Here is a 15707-nt window from a genome sequence, read left to right on the forward strand (position 1 = left end):
TGCAACCTCAGCTTCCTAGGCTCAAGCAAGCATCCAGCCTCAGTCTCCCAAGTAGCTGGGACTACAGGCATGCAGCACCACACGCGGCTAATTTTTTATTTTTTGTCATGTTGCCCAGGCTGGTCTTGAACTCCTGAGCTCAAAGCAATCCACCCGCCTTAGCCTTCAAAAGTGCTGGGGTTACAGGTCTGAGCCACCATGCCTGGCCTTCTATGTTTCTTTATCTCTCTACTTACCAATCCAATATTTCTTTGCTTGTTGAGTGTAATGGGCATGTAGCTCTTTTAAAGAAAAATTGCTGGAGTGGATAAGTGTTCTTTGCAAAACAATGAACTCTGTGCAAGTTTCTTTTTACTCAGCTGTTTACATGAGTTTCATGGCTAATTTTTGGTGTCAAGCTGACTGAATTAAGGACTACCTAGATTGTTGATAAAGCACGATTCTTGGGTGTCTCTCTGAGGGTGAGGGTGTTTCCAGAGGATACTGGTGTGTGAGTTAAAGGACTGAATGGGGGAGATCTGCCCTCAATGTGAGCAGACTCCATCCAGTTGCCTGGGGACCAGATAGAACAGAAAGGCAGAGGAAAGACAAATTTCTGTTCTGTGTCCAGAAGCCAGGACACTCTCCTTCCTATGCCCTTGGACACCAGTACTGAAGGTCTCTGACCCTTGAACTCTGGATTTGCACTAGTGGTCCTCTGGGTTCTCAAGCCTTTAGACTGTGACCGAGAGTTACACCACAGCTTTCAGACTTGGACTGAGCCACACTACTCACTTTCTTAGGACTCCAGCTTGCAGATGGCCTATTGGGAGACTTCTCAGGTCTCTATAATTGTGTAAGCGAACTCACCTAATAAGGTCCCTCTTTATCTATCTATCTATCTATCTATCTATCTACCTATCTATCTATCAATCAATCATATCCTATTAGTTCTGTCTTTCTGGGGAACTCAGGCTGAAACGACGAGTCAAATACTTCTCTTCAATACAAAGTGGTACATTTACTATGGATCTATAATGTAGGTCTAGGACGGTAATTTTTAAATGATTGTGTGAAAATCCCTCAAATGATATTATGAAATAAATATCCTCTTTATTTTCCATTTATTCTCCTTCCCTCTGAGGATCCACATTGACCTAAACATATTTGCAATGGGGGAATAAAGAAGTGTACCTGTGGTAATTCCGGGTGGGAAACACTTCCTGTCGGGCTTCCCTGTGATAACTGTTGCATTTCTGGTGAACCTCATGCCAGGTGTTTGCTCATCTGTGTAAACGTTCCCAGTTCCACTGAAAAGTTACATAAGTTGCCTCCCAATCTTCAAGGTGGTTAAAATAGTTTCAGAACTTTAGACTTACCTTATAATAGTAAGTACTTCATTTTTTCACTATATAGGATTAAATATATATTTATGTATATACATATATTTATTTGCGAAAGTTGATTTACTTTAGTGTGGCATTTATAATAGAAGATAGTAATTTTCAATGGTTTTAGCTGTTCAGTTTTGATTGTATAAGAGAGGAAAACTAGAATAGGACCTTCATCTTTAGCGTTAACTACAGATTCCCCAACCACTGTTACAAAGGCAGTTCAATCAAACTGCCTAGTTTACAAATAAATTCATGAAGGCATTTTTAAACTGCGTTAAACACTTTGAATAAAAGTGCGATTGTGGAGGGTTGTTTACAGAAAAACTCTGTGAAACTGTTTTCCCTCTGGCCTCACACCACAACAATCGTAAACACAGAATATTTTTATGAGCAAATGTATTGGGGTTTTCCCCCATCACTAAGCAATGGACACCAGCTGGGTGTCTTCCAGTTCAACTCTGACACTATCTACCTAGAAATACTGTCAGATCCCACAGGTTGAGGGCTCAGTCCCCAAGACTACCTCCCCACAGACAGCATCACAAGTCTGGGCCTCTGGAACTTCTGACTGACTGGCTTGGAGTTGGAGTTCCTACAATACCCTCCTTGGGTTTGATTAATTTGATGGAGCAGCTCACATTACTAAGGGAAACACTTATTTATGTTTACTGGCTTATTATAAAGGATATTACAGAGGATGCAGATGAAGAGACATAGGAAGTGGTATGGGGAAAGGTGTGCACAGCTTGCATTGGCCCCCCTGGGGCACCACCCTCCAGGAGCCTACACATTTAGCAGAAGTTCCCCAAACCCTGTCCTCCCAGGTTCTTCCTCTAGGGTTTTTATGAAAGCTTCACTACATAGGCATAACTAACGACCATATAAAAATGTGATTAGACAAAAAAAAACGCAGGATCTAAACCTAGCAAGGCCTGTCTGTTCCAACTTTTCTTGGCTTCTCTGTGTAACATTCCTTCTCTAGGGTATGGGGCAGGACTCTCCTTGGAATAAGGGGTTTTTAACCCACAATCAGATCACAGTCCTGAGGTGAAAGAGAACAGGTCAGAAACAGAGATTCTAGTTCCTGTGGCCTAAAGTGTCTCAACATTATAACAAAAACTGTGGGAGTTAGAAGCCAGGAAGGATAAAAAACTATAAATAAATAAATATTTTTATATCTATACCTATAATAACACCACAAGGGGAGGGAAAGAGAGAGAAAGAGAGAGAGAGAGAGAGAGAGAAATTTTAACAAACTAGCTAAACTTTCTTAGAATTCCATAGAAAAAATATCAAATTTTCCTTTATAATAAAAATGACAATACTATATTAGACTATGAGCATCACATCTAAATTAGACAGATAAGCACCATAAAATGCCTATACAAAGGAAAAATAAAAGAACCACACAGAGTCATAGATTTGTTTCAAAAGCATGTTTAGTGTCAAGGATATAGATTCCTTTTTAGCTTTTTGGAGGTAACTTCTTGAGAGCTTCGATTAAAAAAAATAATAAAATGATGTTATGTTGTAGCCTATGACTATGGTACCCACTGCCAAGCCAGGATCCTCGTCTAATTAGTCAAAAAAATGGGCTGGCCAAAGCAATCAGGCCCACTTCTGAGGAATGTTCCCTCAACACTCCTTCAGTCCTTTGTGATGATACAGTAGTAAAAGCCAAGATGGAGTAGAGAGAATGGAATTACCCTTGAATTTGAAACAGCAAACAATCACAAACAAAACACATAAACCAACAAATTTCAAAACACTAGACATCAATCAATGAAGAATAATAATTCCTGAGAGATGGCACACACACACACACACACACACACACACACACACACACACAACTGGTGAACTTGAGAATTGCTGCATTGTGTTGTATTGAGAGAATGTTTGCCCATGGTTGCAGAGAAGGAAAACTGAGGGAGAAACTAGAAATATCTCATCTGATGTTGAGAAGATGGAGTTGAGAATTCAGGGCAATCAAGGCACTTAATCTCATAAAACAGTGACCGGAGAAAAGAGAACTGCACAGAGAGAGAATCCCAGAGATCTGCAGATAGTCCTCCTTGAGTATTTAACAGAGTACTGATCAGCTTACATGTGGGAACAAACTACCCTAGGATAAGACAGATCATCCAAAACGATTACAGAAAACAGTGTTTGGGACTCACGCAGGGCCAGGAACAGTACCTGTTCTATCCCGGCCACATTGGATTGAAAAATTTCATCAATTTATAGGACTTTGCTTAGAGTATTTAGGAAAAGTCCTTCTTCAGTACTGAGGAATAATTAGCCCCACACTGAGCATTGCTTCAGAACTCCTTAATGAGGAATAAAAACAATCCCCGAAAAGATTAAACTGTTTACAAATAGCATCTCAAAACAAAGCTCAAGAAAATTTATAGGAATTCAAAATACCGAGCACCACCAAGTTAAATTCACGAGGTCTGGCATTTGATCACAGATTACCAGACATCTGATTAGAAAAGTAAAAGCAACACATAATAAGGAGAATAATAAATCAACCAAAACTGATGCAGAACTGACACACATATTAGAATTAGCAGAGAAAGATATTAAAGCATTTATTTTAGCTATACTCCATAGGGTGAAAAAGTTAGAGACAAAGAAGAGATAAAAGGGAATTAAATTGAAATTGTAGAGACCACAGTGTTGAGATAAAATATATACTGAATGAGACTTGACCACAGATTAGATTTTGTAAAAGAAAATATAATCGAAATTTAAGGCCTAGCAATAGAATCTAACAAAAATGAAACACAGAGGGGGAAAAGAAGAATCTACAACAAGGAAAAGATTACAGGCTCTGGAGCAACTTCAAGCAGCCTCATTTTAGAGTAATTGTATCTCCAACAAATAGGAGAAAAGATGAATTTAAAAAGTGTTTGAAGAAATAATGGCTGAACATTTCCAAACTTGATAAAACTATAAACGAATAGATCTAAGATACCCATTGTCTTTGTCCAGTTTTCTGTTGCTTATGACAGAACACCTGAAACTGGGTAATTTATAAAGAAAAAGGCATTTATTTCTTACCATTCTGGAGGCATCTGGTGAGGGCCTTCTTGTTGGTGGGGTCTCTACAGAGTCTAGAGGTAATACAGAGCATCCCATGATAAGAGGGCTGGGCATACTAGTGTGCTTGCTTCATTCTCTCTTCCTCTTCTTAAAAAGCCACAGGTTCCACTCCCTTGATGACCAATCTATCCATTATTCTATGAATGGGTTAATCCATTCATAAGGTCAGAGCAGTCATTAGGTGATCCAATCACATCTTAAAGGCCCCAGTTCTTGTTTTTTTTCTTTTTTTCTTTTTTTCCTAGAAACAGGATCTTGCTCTGCCACTCAGGCTGGAGTGCACTGAATCCTCAAACTCCTGGACTCAAGTGATTCTCCTACCTTAACCTCCTCAGTAGCTGGCGCTATGGGAGCATACCACCGCACCTGGTATTAAAGACCACAGCTTTAATACTGACACATCGGGGATTAAGTTTCCAACACACAGAATTTCAGAAACACAGTCAAATCATAACATTTAGTAAAACTCAAGGAAATATGAAGAAAACTGAGCTAAGATATATCGTGATAAAATGTTTTAATATAGTTAATAAAAATAAATTATTAAAAGCAGCCATAGGAAAAAATATTATATTTAGAGGAAGAAAAATGGAAATGACAGCAGGTTTCATGCTGTAAACTGTGCAAGCAAGGAGTTGGTAGAGCAATACCTTTAAAGAAAAAAAAAATTTTTAACTATGAACCTAGAATTTTATAACTGGAAGACACATCTTTCAAAAATGAAGGTGTAATAAAGACATTTTCAGATATATAAAAATTGAAAAAATTTATCACCAACAGTCTCACACTAGAAGAAATGTTAAAGGAAGTCTTTCTGATAGAAGGAAAATGTTACCAGATAAATATCTGATCTATCCAAAGAAATGAAGAGCACTAGAAATGTTACAATATGGGTATATGTAAAGATTGTTTCTCCTTCTTATGTAAGTCTCTATGAAAGAAAAAGAGACTGTTTATCTGTCTATTTCCACAAAATAACAGTATATTCTTATTCAATAATAATGTACATAGCATATGTAATTACCTGTATAATACATATATAATTAAATATATGATAATGCATATATTACATACATAATTATAACAAGTTATTCATGGTGTACAACATATGTAAAGTTAAAATGCATGTGGGAGCTACAGTGATTAAAACATCATGTTATTGTCACAAAGATCGACAAATAAGAAGAACAGAATAAAACATCTAGAAATAAACCCACACTTATATAGAAAACTAATTTTTATAATGGTATAAAGGTAATGGAGACATAGCCTTTCCAACAAATTGTGCTGGAACAATCAGATATTCATATGCAAAAATATATTTTAAAATAATTAATTTTAAAACTGTTTTAAAACATTAATTAAAATAGATAATAGACTTAAATTTAAAACATTAAGTTATAAAACTTCCAGACGAAAACTTAGGAGAAAACTTCATGTGCTTAGCTTAGGCAAAGATATCTTGGAAACAACACCACAACACCAAAAGCACAATCTATAAAATAACAAATTGCTCCCTAAGCTTTTAGGTATTTTAACAGGCCATTGGCTCACCAGAACTCTGTCTCACAAATATCTCCATGCCTACCTCCTTCATCTCTAAAATTTTGCTCAATCACATGTTTTCCAGTGAGGCCTTGCCCTGAATACATTGTTTTAAATTGCATACCATCCTCTGTCCCACAGCACTTCCAATAACTGTACCTGCTCTGTTTTTGCCATGGTCCCTTACCCTCTAACCTACTATCTAACTTGCATATTAACTGTGCATGTCATTACTGTTTACTACTCAATTAAACTGTGTGGCGCACAAGGAATATTGCACAGTAGATACTTAAGAAATATCTGTTAAAAAAATTAAGAGAGCTAGTTGTCCAAAAAATACTCCAAATGTTAATTGGTTGCCCCTGGGGAGCAGGAACTGGAGACAGAAATGGGAAGGTAGAGTACTGTATAAGTATTTGTAAATGACTTGATGATTAAATTAGATACATTATTATGATTATTTAAAACTTATTTTAATGAAATAATGATGACCTATTATTGCTTTTAATTAAAGCAACATGCATCCCACATTGGTTGTTTTCTCCTTTCTTGTCTAAGCGTTGCTGCAGTAGAACAATACTTTCTTAGAAAACATTTCATGTGGTCATCCTGTTATTTATCACCCAAACTGGGAGCTTTGGAGAGTTCCAAATGACAAACTGGATGGTACTCTCAGATACAGGCACCAAGTGGAATTCTGCTGTGTAAAACTGCATGCCAGTGTTCCACAGGAAATGTTGAGATTCTGTGTACTTGCAGTTGAGCATAGATTTCAAACAGGTGAATTTTTGAATGAGAAGAAACAGAAACACTTTATATAGGTTCAAATCTTTTACCAGCAATTCTGAAGTCAGAAAAGAAGTTCTGAAAACTGAGAAGGCTTTGAGTCTGTATTATGGCAAAACCAAAAAAGACCTGAGCACATTCGTTGCCAAAACCTTTGAAGTCTTTAGACAGTTCAATTAGTATGAATGTTCATACATTTTACTGCAGAAACATGAATGCCCATGAATATTGTTTTCTCCCCATGCAAAATATTATGAAGTATACATTCTAACCAATTAATTGTCTTTATAAAATTAGAAAAATTCAAAATTCTGAAACAAATCTGATCCCATATATTTCAGTTAAGAAATTGTTAACTTACACATATTTTTCTTAATTATCCTTTTACTTTAGGATTCTGTGGGTTAAAATGAAAGGCTACATTTTTAGGAGGAAATGGCATCATTTAGGTCAAGTAAGCCTCTCATTGATGGTTGAGACATGGAGAAGAGAAGATGCTGTTATTTAGCACTTGATGTAGAAGCGAGTGGAGGCCACCAGATCCCCACTGCAGGGAGAGTAGGGCAACGCTGGAACTTCAGAGCCAAACAGTGCTTATTTAGGAAGGTTTATATTTCACAAACTTTTATTTTTAATGTTCTCAAACTTTTTTTCTCATATAGACATTCAAAAACAATTCCTGTAGCATCAACCTGAAAAATATATCTAGTACAATACATAAAAAGATTCTAGAAAAAATCAGTAACTGACTCAAGTATAGGAAGAATAATGTCTTAACTGGGCAGGGTGACTCAGTGAGGATAAAACTTCCTTTTTATGTTGTTGCATTCTGAATTTCTGATATTTTCATGTCATTTCAATTCCCTCTAGGGCTCGTTACTGTCAGATCCCGGCGGCTGACCCTGGTGATTTCACAGCAGCAAGCACTGCAGGTGTTCCCAACACACAAGGCAAACTCCGTATATGGGCGCACCACCCACAGATCCAGCTGTCTGTCATGTTGTTCCCATATTGAAGGAACAAAACCTGTTATTAAGCCAATTCAGCCTTAGAAGAAGGAACAAGTTTCTAATATGCAATCTTTGAGTTTGGAAAATGGCATTTGAGAGGTATAAATAAAGCTAAATTCTTATAGAACTTAAACAGCATTGTGGTTATCATGTATTTTTTAAATAAGCAGGTTTTGTCTGAATTTTTTTTTATGTTTACAGCAAAGTTGCAAAGATAGTGTAGAGTGTTTCCCTATACCCCTACTAAGTTTTAGTTTCCCCTTCTGATGTTGACTTATGTTACCTCAAGGACATGTGTCAAGGTAAATAATTATGTATATTTATGTATGAACTTATGTATATTTAACATATATAGAGAGATGCAGGACAGAATATATTTAACAAGATAGTGACAGAAACAATTATAGATATGTTACTATACATAAATTAGAACATACTTTACCAAGTTCTGGCTGTTGAAAGAGCCTCGAAGCAATGACACCCCAGTAACAAGAAGCACTCCCAGTGCTCAGATTTTGATTTTAAAATATGATTAGCCAGGAGAAGGACTAAGGACATGGTACCAATATTATTAGTACATTGCTGTTAACTAAACTTCAGACTTTCTTCAGTCTCACCAGTTTTTCTATCAATGACCCTTGTCTGTTCTTGGATCCCATCCAGGGTAGCACACTGCATTTAGTTATCCTGTCTTCTAAGTCTCACCTGGTCTGTGAGCATTGATTAGTCTTTCTGTGGTTTTCGTGACCTAGCCAGTTTTAAGTAGTACTGGTCAGGTATTTTGTAGAATTTCTCTCAAATTGGGGTGTCTTATGTTTTTTTTTTTTCATAGTTTGACTGGAGTTAATGGGGTTTTCAGAAAGAACAACACTGAGGCAAAGTGCCCTCTTCATTACATCATATCAGGGGGAAATGTGGTATCTCCTGGTGATGTTAACCTTGTTCACTTGGGTAAAGTACTGTGTGCCATGTTTCTCCACTGTGAAATTTCTCTTTTTCCCTTGCCATATTCTAGTCTTTGGAAATGAGTCATAAATACAGTCCATCCTCTAAAGAAGGTGGGAACTAAGGTCCATCTCCTGAAAAAGGAATTACCACATATATGGTTTAGAATATTTTGCACAGATTTGTCTATTGTCCCATTTATATTTATTTCCTGTTTATCAATAAGGACACATTTGTATTTATTTCATATTTTGGGTTACAATTTAATATTCTGTCTTTTTGTTGTTGTTGCTCAAATTTTCTTTACTTTGACCATTGGAAGTTCCTCTAATTCGGCTTCTCTGTCTCTTTGACATGCCCTCATCCTTTTGTTTTCTTGAACATTTCCTTTTGTTATGGTTCTAAAAGCTGCTCCAGGTTCATTTTGTATCAGTTCTAGAACAGACTACTTCTCAAAGGAGTCCTTAGTCCTTCTCCTGGCTAATCATATTTTAAAATCAAAATCTGGGCGCTGAGAGTGCTTCTCGTTACTGGGGTGTCATTGCTTTGAGGCTCTTTCAGCTGCCAGAACTTGGTAAAGTATGTTCTAATTTATGTATATTAACATATCTATAATTGTTTCTGTCACTATCTTGTTAAAGATATTCTGTCATGTATCTCTCTATATGTGTTAAATATACATATGTTCAGCTGGACACGGTGGCTCATGCCTGTAATCCCAGCACTTTGGGAAGCTGAGGTGGGTGGATCAAGAGGTCAAGAGTTCAAGACCAACCTGGCCAAGATGGTGAAACCCTGTCTCCACTGAAAATACAAAAAAACTAGCCAGGCATGGTGGCAGGTGCCTGTAATTCCAGCTACTCGGGAGGCTGAGGCAGGGAATTGCTTGAACTCGGGAGGCAGAGGTTACAGTGAGCTGAGATCGCGCCACTGCGCTCCAGCCTGGGAGACAGAGTGAGACTCCATCTCAAATAAATAAATAAATAAATAAACAAACATAAGTTCATCCTGATGTCTCCAACTCTAGTCTAGTACCATAGGGTTCATTCTTGCCATTTTGATTATCTGTGGCTTTCCTCTCTGACTGTGAGAATTTTGGCTCCCATCATGCAATGAGAAACCATTTACCACCTAGAATACAGTGTTTACATGGTTACTTTTGTTATCACCCTTACAATTTTCAGTCAAAATATTGTTATCTGCAGCTACTTAAGCCAGCTCCATTTTACCCATTTTTGGTGCACTTATGCCATACATTTGTAACACACTCAGATTCATTTGTTACAGTCTACAATCCATTGCTGGATCCCTAAAATACTGGTTGATTTTTTTGGGTGTTTGTCTGTGTTCATTAAAAGCACTTAGAGTAATGTAAAGTTCTATTGATTTTATTAATAAAAAATGGTTATTTAGGCTGGGCAACATGGCAAAACCCCATCTCCAAAAAAAAAAAAAAAAAAAAAAACCACAAAAAGTAGCTGGATTTGGTGGTGCATGCCTGTGGTCCCAGCTACTTGGGCGGCTGAGGTGTGAGGATCGCTTGAGCCCAGGAGGCAGAGGTTGCCGTGAGCTGAGATTGTGCTGCTGCACTCCAGGCTGGGGGATAGAACAATATCCTGTCTCAAAAAGAAAAAAAAAAAATGGTTATTGACTATTCACTACTTCCTGATTACATTTACTGTAAGAATAATTTTTCAAAATTCAAACTCATTTACATGTTTATGACTTTTAAAGATGATAATGAAACCAAATATTTCACATATGTGTGTCTGTTTACTATTATGTATCATATAGAGTACTTACCTAATATTGTTTCTTCACTATAATTTTTAGTTATAATTGTATAAATAAGATGTTTGTATGCATGTTTCTAACAAAAGAAACATGTTTTAACATATACATATGTATTTGAATGCATCCTTTCAAAACTGTGATTAATCAAGTAAAATATTTTTTTAAATCCTAAATTTTACTCATTCAGTATGTCCATATAATGAATTAAAAATAAAAGTAAAGATGAAAACCAGTTTTCTGAATTAGGCATTCTCCTTATAGTGGCAATATATATAGTGGTAAACTTTGAAAATACTCCGTTATTTATTAGCTATGTAATTTGGGAAAGTCATAGTATTAATCTCTCTGGGCCTTAGTTTTCTTGATCAGAACTCAGTATCATAATATTAATAGTACAAAATCAAAGGAATAGTAGAAGAACCAATTAAGATAACACTTTTAAAGCATGAGAGGCTACTTCATGCAATGCAATGCTATATAGATATAGACACTAATGTAGATACATATTTGTGTATTGTTCATAGATTTTAGTACATTTTTAAGTGTAAATATAATTTATTGTGTTGCATTCATCTAAATTATATATATATGTGAAATTTGTGAATTGCTGTCTGTAAATATCTATAAAAAACACATCCAGACACTTGCCTAAAGGTTTACTGCTATGAAAAAGAAAGAATTATAATTTTTCAAGTAGTATCTCACTGTAATTGTAAATTGAACACAATTATTGGAAATTGCTTTATGTCAATTCAGAAGCTCTTAATAATTCAGGGTTATTTATAACTGAATGTTTATGTCAAGATCAACATTAATGAGGGATGTTGGAAAAGATTAGAAATAATGTAGAAGAAACTTTGCATATTACTGCTACTTCTGCTACTTGGCACAATATCTTGTAATTATGTGATAACTAAAAACCATAGATCATACCACAAGAGTTTTCATTGTCATTATTATTTATCATTTTTGAGTGTCTACCAGATTTGTTATTTTTCAAATCATTTAAATGCTTTAAACTCTCTTTCCTAGAAAATCAAACAAACATGTATTCTAATCTGCAAATAGGAAGCCAGGAAGCTAAATCAAATTAGCACACAATGTACATGTGTATGCATGTATATACTCATATATATTCATATATATGTATATACAAACTTACACGAACACACATACTTACATGTATGTCTGTGTGTATATATGCATACACACATGAATACTTATATCTATTTGGGTAAGTGATTAGGCTGACAGTACAGTTAAAGATGTATAAAGCTGAAAATGATAATTCTGCAACTATCTACTCACATACATTATTTGAAGAACATTAAAATCCCAAATCAAGTTATAGCCTATTGCAACCTGTAAAACATTTCTTGTAAACTCCCTAATTTATTTTTTCATTTATGCACAGTTTCTTATGTAAATTTAAAAAATATTTGCCATGCGCATTCTGTAAACATTCCCCTATTCTTTCCCTTAATGCATATTTGCATGAAGGGAACTTGGGTTTTGCTTCTTTGTATTGGATAGCCATTAAAGCAACTTCAGTATTTCTGCCTTTTTCTCCTTAGTTTAACTGTTTCTAATTTTTTTCATATTCCAAATAAATGTTAGAGTCATACTTTTTATTTTCCACTTTCTAAATAAATTCTCTAAATTGTTTTTAAAATAGGAAATTAGCAAATCACTAAAATATATTCCTATGATTAAAGCATGGCTCTGTTGAGAGTCAAAAATGGGAAGTATCTAGATATTGATGACACAAAGGCTCATAAACCAACATAGCTTGCCTCTTAGTGGAAGGGATGAAGTCCATAAGCAAGAAGGTAGTTAGTCAACGTCTTCAACATAGATAAAACAACATTTGTCTTGCTATATAATTGTGGGATGGACTTTAAGGTATAATGTCGTAAAGGACTGTTGTGCAGAGTTGTCTGGGGCCAAATCATGGCTCTGCCATTCACTGGTTGTGTTGCCTCAGATGTGGTTTCCAGCCTCTCTGTACCTCACTTTTCTCATGAGAATAATGATAGTAGATGTGGTTGTTGTGATGTTTAAATCAGTTAATATATAAAACAGGATGAATTAGTGCCCGATAAGCATGCTATCAATGATTACTATTTTTATTATGATCATTATTATTTTGTTGCCATAGCAAATATATTCTGACTAAGTACATTGTTCATCTTATTTAATCTTAAATAAAAGGTCACTCTCAATGTCATTTATCAAAAGAGCACCACCACGCATCAGATAGCATAAGGAACCTTATGAAAAATTTTATTTTTACCTTTAATGAATATTTTTGTTGCTTGAAAACAGCCATAAGCATCTCTTTTACTGTCTTTCATTTTGGTCACTTTTGCCTATGGATTGAAGTAATAGATGTTTGAGTTTGGCAGAAGATATTTTTATAATACCAGTACTTTCCCTGTATAGCCAGTGTTCTCTAGCTGTCTTAATTTTCAAGCACAATTATTCACTGCAGGTCACTGGCATTATGATACAACGTTGCAAGGGCAGAGTTGTTTTCTTTTCTTCTTTCTTTTCTTTTCTTTTCTTTTTTTTGTTTTCCCAGTTTTTTGAGATGGAGTCTTGCTCTGTCACCCGGGCTGGAGTACAGTGGCGCCATCTCAGCTCACTGCAACCTCCAATTCCTGGGTTCCAGTGATTCTCCTGCTTCAGCCTCCCAAGAGCTGGGACTACAGGCATGTGCCACCACACCTGGCTAATTTTTTGTATTTTTAGTAGAGACGGGGTTTCACCATGTTAGCCAGGCCATCTCCAGACCTCATGATCCGCCCTCCTCGGCCTCCCAAAGTGCTGGGATTACAGACGTGAACCACCATGCAATTTGGTTCCTGTAATTTGAAGAATATAAATAATGGAGGAGGTGCAAGGTTAAAAATGTATGGATCCAGAAGCCAGTCTGTGGAAAATATTATTCCATTTATCAGAATTGTAAAATTGCAAGCAGAGAAATATATTTCCATGGACAAATAGTCAAAATGGAAACAACCACCTCTTAAGAATCTACTTGACAAGACAACATAAACATTTTCAAAGTATCTACAAGCTGAATTATTCCTATATTAAATCAACAAAAATTATTCAACATTTAGATGTAGATGTGACACAAAATTTCACATTATGTAAATTTCAAATCAATTTAATGAGGATTAATAGGTTCTTAGATTGTTTGAAAATATGATTGATGAAAGACAATGTCATATTAGGTGAAGAATAACATTTCTTGTTGATGTGTCATGAAATACTGATAAGGATGATGATATGGTTTGGCTGCATTCCCACTCAAATCTTACCTTGGGTTGTAATAATCCCCATGAGTGAAGGGTGGAGGCAGGTGAAGATCATTGAATCACGGGGGTGGTTTTCCCCATACTGTTCTCATAGTAGTGAATAAGTCTCATGAGATCTGATGGTTTTATAAATGGGAGTTCCCCTACACAAGCTCTCTTGCCTGCTGCCCTGTAAGACGTGCCTTGCTTCTCTTTGCCTTCCACCATGACTGTGAGGCCACCGCAGCCATGTGGAACTGTGGCTCCATTAAACCTCTTTCCTTTGTAAATTACCCAGTCTTGGGTATATCTTTATTAGCAGTGTGAGAACAAGTTAGTATAGAGGAGAAATACATAAAACTCATTATATGCCACTTCACATAGACATAAATTGGTTAACAAATGTTATCAACTCAAAGAATTTCTAAACTTAGTCAAAACTCAAGAAAAGTTGTCATGAACTTTCATTTTATATTTTTACATATAAAATAAAATTAATAGGCTATTTTCCAAATTTATCAACAGTACTAGAAATGCATGTAAGCAGAACAATTTTTTTCTAAAATAAAATTAATAGCAAAGATTTAATTAACCATGCGAGGAAGAATAATGAATTAGAGATTCATTTCCTCTAGAAAATAAATTGTACAAAATGGCTATTATAGATAATAAGATAATATATTGCCAAAAATTAATTAGAGAAATTGTTAGAGGTTTTTAGTAGCTACATAATTCATAAAAAGTATGCTATTTTCTGATTTTTAATATTTGTGTATTTTTAAATGTTTGTAATTGTGATTTTTTTTTTTCTCATTCTAAATACATATTTTGGCTGGGTATGGTGGCTGATGCCTGTGATCTCAGCATTTTGGGAGACTGAGGAAGGAGAATTGCTTGAGATCAGAAGTTGGAGAATAGCACTGGCAACATAGCCAGATCTCATCTCTACAAAAAAAAATTTTTAAAAATAGCCAGGCAGGCCGGGCGCGGTGGCTCAAGCCTGTAATCCCAGCACTTTGGGAGGCTGAGATGGGCGGATCATGAGGTCAGGAGATCGAGACCATCCTGGCTAACACGGTGAAACCCCGTCTCTACTAAGAAATACAAAAAAATAGCCGGGCGAGGTGGCAGCGCCTGTAGTCCCAGCTACTCGGGAGGCTGAGGCCGGAGAATGGCGTGAACCCGGGAGGCGGAGCTTGCAGTGAGCTGAGATCCGGCCACTGCACTCCAGCCTGGGTGACAGCGCGAGACTCCATCTCAAAAAAAAAAAATAATAATAAAAATAAAAAAATAAAAAATAAAAATAAAAATAAAAAAAGCCAGGCATTGTATGACATGCTTACAGTCCTAGCTACTCAGTAGACTGAAGTGAGAGGATTGCTTGAGCCCAGGAGATTGAGGCTGCAGTCAACCATGATTGTGCCACTGTGCTCCAGCCTGGGCAACAGAGCAAGACCATCTTTAAAAAATAATAATAACAATTATAAAATTATATATAAGTAAATACTCATATTTGGTTTCATACCAGCTTTGTAGTTACAATTTTGCATTTTATTTCTTGAGGAATAAAAACATGATCCATCCTCCCAAATTTCAAAACGTCAGGCCCTACAAAATCTTAGTGTTTTGGGGTTCAAATGGCTGTATTTTTATAAAGCTGTAGAAGTGATTTTGAAACACAGCAGGGGTTAGAAAGCATTGGTATAAGAATCATAAAGACTTATGTTAGGATTTTGAGTTTCTTTGTTGTCAAAGAGGGTAAATAATGGTTACATTAGTCAAGGTATAAAATACAGAAAGAAGCACAAGCTTTAGAAAAGGTTTTAGTTTTGAATATGCTTATT

The sequence above is a fragment of the Theropithecus gelada genome, chromosome 5 (genome assembly GCF_003255815.1).
Source record: "Theropithecus gelada isolate Dixy chromosome 5, Tgel_1.0, whole genome shotgun sequence".
Classification (NCBI taxonomy): Eukaryota; Metazoa; Chordata; class Mammalia; order Primates; family Cercopithecidae; genus Theropithecus; species Theropithecus gelada.